The sequence below is a fragment of the Erythrolamprus reginae genome, chromosome 9, assembly GCF_031021105.1.
Source record: "Erythrolamprus reginae isolate rEryReg1 chromosome 9, rEryReg1.hap1, whole genome shotgun sequence".
In the NCBI taxonomy this organism is placed as follows: Eukaryota; Metazoa; Chordata; class Lepidosauria; order Squamata; family Dipsadidae; genus Erythrolamprus; species Erythrolamprus reginae.
This window is the reverse complement of record NC_091958.1, coordinates 30,150,108-30,158,618: the sequence shown is the minus strand read 5'-3', so window position 1 is coordinate 30,158,618 and position 8,511 is coordinate 30,150,108.

Here is an 8,511-nt window from a genome sequence, read left to right as displayed (position 1 = left end):
GAAAAGATGGCGGCACCCATAGGACTGCCACTGGAGTGGTTACGCGCAAATTGCGCAATCAGGCAGCCACTACCGGTGTGCAGTCCACTACCGCACTGGTAGCAACCCACTACTGTGTGACACCATTGTCACATCATCCGCAGGTCATTAACGGTTCGGGCACTCTGTTCCAAATACCCCCCCCCGCCCCCCTCTGAATCGGTTGCCATCTGGCTCTTGATCACATGATCAAAGGTCATGTGAAGTGGGAAGAACGGTTATGAGTCCTCTTTTTCCAGTGCCGTTGTGACTTTGAACGGTCACTAAGTGAACTCTTGTAAATGAGGACTACCTGGAGTCCATTCTAGTTTTCCCCCATTGGGTGCCTTCAAAGACTTAGATCAATTCCGCCAGTCCTGTTCTCCTGGGGATTGTAAGAGTTGACACCCAACACATCTGGAAAGCATCAGGCTAAGGAGAGCCATCTACGATTGTTTAAAAAAAATACAGCTCCTTGAACTCCTTGACTTGCAACGGTTCATTTAGTAACTGTTCAAAGTTACAAGATCCCTGAATAAAAGTGACTTATGGCTGTTTTTCATACTTGGGACCTTTGCAGGATCACCATGACCATGTGATCGAAATTCAGAGCGGCACTGGGTTCCTACCGATAGCGGACCACGACATAGCTCTGGTAGTGAGAATGGAGCTCCACGCGCAGGTGTGCGTCTCCAGCGTGCATGCGTCTGAGTGAGATTTTGCTTCTGTGCATGCTCAGGAAGCAAAAACTTGCGAGGGGACGCGTGTGTGAAATTTCAGCAATTTTCTGTTTCCACACATGCGCATGTACAGAACCAAAAAACTCTCCAAAATCTTGTACATGCGCACATCCCTCTCATTGGGACACACGTGCATGTGCCGATCACCCGGAGCTGCGCACGAAATGCATGGGTAGCGGCAGTAAGTAGGAACCCCCGCTGGATTCAGAAGTTTGGCAACTGACTCATTTTTATGACAGTGGCAACGTCTCATGGTCATTTGATCCCCTTTTGCAACTTTCTGGCAAGCAGAGCCAATGGGGAAGCCAGATTCACTTAACAACTGTCTTGGCTACTGCAGAATTCACTTAATGACTGTGCCGAGAAAAGTCATAAAAGGGAGCAAAATTCTCTTAACAACAGCCTCGTTTTAGCAAAAGGAAGTTAGCGGCTGCCAGTGTAACGCCCCTAGTCTTTGGAGAGAAGTGACATAGAAAATAAACAAACCAACTAACAAACAAACAAACCATTGGTCTGTGCAGATACTACCAAGAAGACGTTTGCATAAATACATGACTAAATTTCATTGCTTATCCTTGAAAACGGGTGCGGGGGCTTTAAAGCCCTTTCAAATCAGGGAAGGGGGAGAGGAGGGGCCAGAAGGGAGAGGGAGGAGAGGGAGACACAGAGGGAGGGGAGTGTAAAGAAAAGAAGAATGACAGGCGGGTAAGTAACAGGATAGAATAGGTTCAAAAATAGGACATTGATTCAGGATCGATTGCAATATCAGATTGCTGCTCGGTACAGGTCACAGTTTATTTATTTATTTTGTCCAATACACAATAATACACAATGAAGGTTATAGAGGATATAGTAGAGAAGAAATGCGAGAAATGCGAGTCTGCGGAGAGGGGCGGCATACAAATCCAATAAATAATAATAATAATAATAATAATAATAATAATAATAATAATAATAATAATATAGGAGAGACTATAGGACAGGGGACGGAAGGCACTCTAGTGCGCTTATGTACGCCCCTTACTGACCTCTTAGGAATCTGGAGAGGTCAACCATGGATAGTGTAAGGGTAAAATGTTGGGGGTTAGGGGATGATACTAGGAGTCCGGTAATGAGTCCCACGCTTCAACAACCCGATTACTAAAGTCATATTTTTTACAGTCAAGTTTGGAGCAGTTAATGTTAAGCTTGAATCTGTTGCGTGCTCTTGTGTTGTTGTGGTTGAAGCTGAAGTAGTGTTTGACAGGCAGGACATTGCAACATATGATCTTGTGGGCAATACTTAGATCATGTTTAAGGCGTCGTAGTTCTAAGCTTTCAAGACCCAGGATTGTAAGTCTAGTTTCGTAGGGTATTCTGTTTCGAGTGGAGGAATGAAGGGCTCTTCTTGTGAAGTATCTTTGAACATTTTCAAGGATGTTAATGTCTGAGATGTGATATGGGTTCCAAATAGATGAGCTGTATTTGAGGATGGGTCTGGCAAAAGTTTTGTAAGCTCTGGTAAGTAGTGTGAGATTTCCAGAGCAGAAGCTACGTAGGATTAGATTAACAACTCTTGAGGCTTCAGGAGACAGCTGGGAAGCGGCGCGGCTGTTTTAAAAGGTCGCAGCCGGCCTGGGGGGCTTGCCAGCACCCCCCCGAACCCCGAACCCGGGTTCGGGGGGGAGCTGGGAAGCCCCCCAGGCCGGCTGTCACCTTTTAAAACAGCTGCGCGGCTTCCCAGCAGTCGCCGAAAGCCGTTTTTTTTGCGGGGGGTTTTTTGGTTGCACAGATTAATTGACTTTACATTGTTTCCTATGGGAAACAATGTTTCGTCTTACGAACCTTTCGTCTTACGAACCTCCTCCTTGCACCAATTAAGTTCGTATCATGAGGTATTACTATATGCACATAGACCATCTGGACCGACTGATAGGGAAGGTTTAAGGTCATGTAATGGTTTTTCAACTCGGTCTTCAGTGAAGTCTATTTGGGTTAGGTCATTGAGAGTGTTTGAGGTGCGAGTGATGAATTTGGGGGATGAGCCGTTGCTGTTGACAAAGACAGAGCCAAAGAATGAATTGAGAAGGTTAGCTTTAGATGAATCATCGTGGTATTCTTTGTTGTTGGGTCTTTTGAGAGGTAGGATAGGTCTAGAGTCCTTGAGTTTGTTGTTGACAAAATTGTAGAAGGCACGATTGGATTTGGTGCGTAGAAGGTTTTTCTCTTGTATGCTGTGGTAGTTGAGACATTCTGCTTTTATTTGTTTGCATATGCTTTTATAACGGCTTTTGAAGTTTACTACTTGTCCTTTTTTATTTTTACGCCGGAGATATATTTTTTTAATTGTAATTTTCTTATTGAGATGGGGAGGTTATTTTTCTTGGTTGAGGCAAATGCAAATGGTACGTAAAGTCTGATGATTATTTTCATCTCAAGCAAGAATGTGTTGTAGTGGTCATCCATAGAGTTGCAATTAGAGAATAAAGTTTGCCAGTTTAATGTTGAAAGATGGGCATCAATGAGTTTGTAGTTCGCTTTTTTGAAGTTGAATTTCGGAGTGTCGTTATTTGGGTGGATCTTAGTGTGGCTTAGGTTGAGACGAAGTTTATCATGCTGTGGTCACTGTCGGAAAAGGGTTCTTTTATTTCTAAACCATATATTGTACTTTTGCTGTTGCAGAAGATGAGATCTAGACAGTTATCTAATCTAGTATTGCCACTTACTAGTTGGTCAAGTCCCAGACTGGTGACTGGGTTATATATAGTAGAGTGGATAGGTTCGGTGCTACATTCATTTAATGTCCAGTTAATATGTGGTAGGTTGAGGTCACCAAGGAAGATGATGGGGTGTGGGCAGTGGAATCGCCAAAATGTTGCACGAGTTGTTATTATTATTATTATTATTATTATTATTATTATTATTATTATTATTATTATTATTTATTAGATTTGTATGCCGCCCCTCTCCGTAGACTCGGGGTGGCTCATAAGTTTTTACTTCCTACTCATGCACAGAAGCAAAATCTCACTGAGATGCACACGCATGCACGCCGGTGACCTGAAGCGTGTGCATCGTACTGGTAGCGGCAGTAAGCAGCAACAGCCCCCCAATCTATTGGATAAAAATTTATTATTATGTATGTTATTGACATGTTTTAAGGTAGTATATGTATTGATGTATATATGGAAACGGGGGGGGGGTGTTTAAAAATACTTTTTATTCAAAAGAAAGAAAGAAAAGAGGCATTAAACCAAATTTACTTTGATTTAAATTATCTGGTTTTTTGCATTGCCCCACCTATTTTAATGATATTTTATGGCATGTTTTTGTTCTGTTGTTTATTTCTGTTTCAGGAGATGTTTTGGCATTGAAAGTGGCAAATAGCAATAAAAGCATAAAAATACAAATAAAAAAATACCCCTTTCAAATCATTGTCATGATAATGAGCGAAATGTGCAGCTTTTAAACAATCAGAGCAGAAACAGAGTAAAGATCTTCTTTAGCACCTAAATTATTATGTTCATTGTAAAAATGTTTTTTTTTTAAAAAAAAGCCATTGATATTGCCTTTTATGTGTATAATTTTTATTATAAAGGTCTTTTTTGTGGGATTGCAGCTAGGAAGGAGGAGGTGATGGGGGGAGACTGTAGCGAAATGGCAGGTTTATCCAGAATGTATTAGATATCTACACACTGATTCTTTTATTTGTATGCATGTATGTATGCATGCATGTATACATGTATGCATTTATTTATTCAGTCAGTCAGTCAGTCAGTCAACATATTTGTAATGCACATAGATATAACATTGTTTATATGCATAAGATGGCTACTGATAAGAGGGAAACATTAGGACGGGGACGCTGGTGCACTTATGCATGTCCCTTACTGACCTCTTAGGAATCGGGTGAGATCAACAGTGGATATTAAGAGTAAAGTTTGGGAGGGTTGGTGACTAAACTGCAGAGTCAGGTAGTGAGTTTGAGGCCTTAACCACTCCGTTGCTAAAATCGTATATTTTCTACAGTCAAGCTTAGAGCGGTTCACTTGGAGTTTATATCTGTTGTGTACTTGGGTGTTGTTGTGTTGAAGATGAAGTAGTCGTTGACAGGTAGGACGTAGCAGATGATTTTATGAGCTATGCTTAGGTGGTGCTGAAGGCGACATATTTGTAAGCTTTCTAAGCCCAAGATTTCAAATCTGGTTGTGTAAGGTTTGCCTTCTCCCCAAAAGTTAAACCTTGTCAGCTCTATTTAGCACCTACAGCTCAGTGGCTTAAGGACGTTGGAGCTGTTGGAGCTGCTTGAATGGCAGTTTGAACCCCAGGACTGTGTGGCAAGGTGAGCTGCTATCACAGAGGCAGTGGAGAGTCAAGCCGGTGCTCTGGGCAGTCAGTCAGATTCCTAATGGCTCTGAATCTTCCTGATTGTGGCAACCGTTTGCAAGGCAGCTTCGGTGGAAGGAGGGGAATTTGGGTGATGCTGCTGCAGGAATCTCCCTCCCTCTTTCTGGTGCGAAGCTAGCTCGCTCTCCTGTGGTTCTCCTGTGGGAAGCCTTCAAGCATGTCCTTCTCCAGGGCTCATGTCTTGGCCAGCTGAAACTACTATTGTGCAATGGCATTGGGGTCTCCTGGTTAGTGTAATAATGCCACATCCTAATAATAATAATGCAGGTAGTTCTCGACTTATAACACTTCGCTTAGTCACTGTTCGAGGTTACAACGGCACTCAAACCCCCCACCATTTTTCACACTAATGATCGTTGCAGCATCCGTGTGGTCATGTGATTTACATTTTGAATGCTTGACAACCGACTCGCATTTATGACGGTTGCATTTGTGTCCCCGTTTGCAACTGTCTGAAAAGCAAAGTCAGTAGGGAAACCACAGGCGGGGTTTCTACTTACCGCCACTACCAGTGTGTTGCGCGCACAGCTTTGGGTCACCAGTGTGCATATACGTACATCCCAGCGAGATTTTGCTTCTGCACATGCGCAAGAAGCAAAATTTCATGCGAGAGAGTTCGGCAATATTTCCGAATGCGCGGAAGCAAAAAAAAAGAGTGATAATTTTGTCACTTGGCGGCATGAATTTTGGGCTCAGTTGTGGTCATAAGGACTGCATGAACCTGCATGGAAGAACATCAGCCAATCCCGTGGCCTGTCTGTCCACTAAAGGGGGACAGCAACAAACCAGAGGAAAATCTCAAAAGCCCCCACGGGAATTGAACAAGGCTTTAATTTTTACTTTTTCCAGTTTGCTCTGCTACTGAAGCTGGATACAGCCATGTCCTCCGATCCATGATCCTTTTTCCTCCAGGAATTCCTACAGATGTTGCCGGGCTGGCACAGTGGTTAGAGTGCAGCCCTGCAGACTGCTTCAGCTAACTGTTAGCTGTATTTCAGCAGTTCAAATCTCACTTGACTCAGCCTTCTCTCCTTCCGAGATTGGTCAAGTGAGGACCCAGATTGTTAGGGGCAAGAGGCTGATTCTGTAAACCGCTTAGAAAGGGCTGTAAAAGCACTAGGAAGTGGTATATAAGTCTAAATGCTATTGCTTGATATATCATATTTGCCTCAGGAAAAACCAGATGTTTTTTTTTAAAAAATGTCATTGGTGCCTGGTCTTTTGTCGCCATCTAGTGGTCTTTTTCTCCCATTCAGTTCCTTCTGAAGCTTTATCAATGCTAATAGGGTACTTTCTTTATAGGGGGCCTGTATGATGTGATTATGTCAGTGGACTTGTCAATGGCAGGTGGCAGTTTGAGACTCCATTAGCACACAATAGGATGAGATCCCATTCCTGACCCAGCTCCTGCCAACAGTTTTGAAATGCAGGCAGATGCCAATATTATTATTATTATTATTATTATTATTATTATTATTATTAATTAGATTTGTATGCTGCCCTTCTCCGAAGACCCGAAGAATAGATTACTACCATTTCACATTAATGTTAAAGATAGAACTAAAACCTGAACTCTTTTTATTGGGTATTATTATCAATAAATAAGAAAAGGGAACAATATATTTAATGTTAACACATTTTGACTGCTGCTACATTGGCCTTCACACAAAAATGGAAAAACAGCACAATTTTGGAAAGCAGACATAATCCCTACAAACTCTATGAAAATAACTAAAATATTAGAATGTGCAGAAGTGTGCAAAATGACAATGCAATTACAGGATAAAGGGGAGACAGAATTCTATAAAATTTGGGGAAATTAGTACAAATCGTTGGAACACAAAAAAAATGATATAATAAATAATATTATATAGGACACGATGGGTGATGAAAGATGATAAGGACAGGAAGAAAATCAAAGTTAAACCCTGCTGTTCTGTTCGGGTCGTATGTGACCCGAAGCCAAGTTTGAATCCCTGTAAAAAAAATTCCCTGCATATCTGAAACTTGAAATTTCATGACTTTTCATCATTTCAGGGGTTCTCTCTATAAGGATTTTTTTTGGGGGGGTGGGGGGTTTCTTTCTTGCTGAAAAACAAAAAGTCACACTTCTTCTGTTCCCGGGTCACCCTGACCCGGACCGAAAACTCTTCATTTGAAGTGCTTATGTTTGGTCAATTTGAATACTTTTTTCACTTGGAAAGTAGTCTGAACATTTCTGCACACAATGATATGAAATGAAAAAAGTAATTCTTGGTTTATTTTGCTGATAGAATGCATCCCCCCCCCCCCCCCCCCCCGTTTTTGTGAAATATTTTTCAATTTATGGATAGTTTTGCTTGCAAAATGTGTTCAATTTTACTAAAGTTGGTGTGGGATTGGTAGTTTGAACATTTCTGAATATAGGAAAAATATAAATGAACTGAAAGAAATATTTCTTATTGGTTGTTTACAATCATAAATAAGCCCTCCCCCCCCCCCTTGGCTGCTTGCAAACATTTTCACTTTATATTTACGCAGGCTTCAAATCTGAAATATTTTTAATATCTTATGCATTCATTTACTCATTTTAACATGGCTGATCGTCATAAAAATATTTGTGGGGGTGGGGGAAAAAAATTTTCTGGGCAAAAAAAAAAAAGTCACGTTTACTCTGTTTCGGGTCATATAGACCCGGACCAAAATGGTTTTTTTTAGGTACTTGAATTTGGTCTTTTTGAAAACTTTTTCCACTGGAAAACTAGTTTGAACATTTATGAACATAATGATATGAAAATTGAACTGAAAAAAATTGAGGCTTATATTTTTATTTTGATCAAAAAGCCCCTCCCCCCATGTCAATTTACATTTTTTGTCAATTTATATATTTTTAGGCTACAAATCTCTAAGGAATATTCCCCCAAAAGTTTTGATATACTAAATTGAACAATCCTAAACATAAGAAAAATAGAAATGAACTGAAACAAATTATTCTTATTGGTTTATTTTTGCCACAAAAGGGCCATCCCCCCAGGCCTTGCTGTGTGACATTATTTTCACTTTTTATATATATTTGGCTAGAAATATTTGGAATATCCTTTTGAAAAGCAAGCATATTGTAGCCAGACAACTAATCCTATGAAAGAAATCCATTTTACTAAAACCAAGTATGTAAGTTTGAAATTAACAGCATAATTTTTATATCAATTAAAATAGGCCGGGAGAGACTTTTATTTGCAAAATAAATGAATATGCATCAATTTTTCCAGTTCAAGTTTCATATCATTATGTTCAGAAATGTTCAAGCTACCAATCCCACACCAAGTTAGTAAAATATAATGCATTTTGCAGGCAAAATTATCAATAAACCTTAAAAAAAAATCACAAA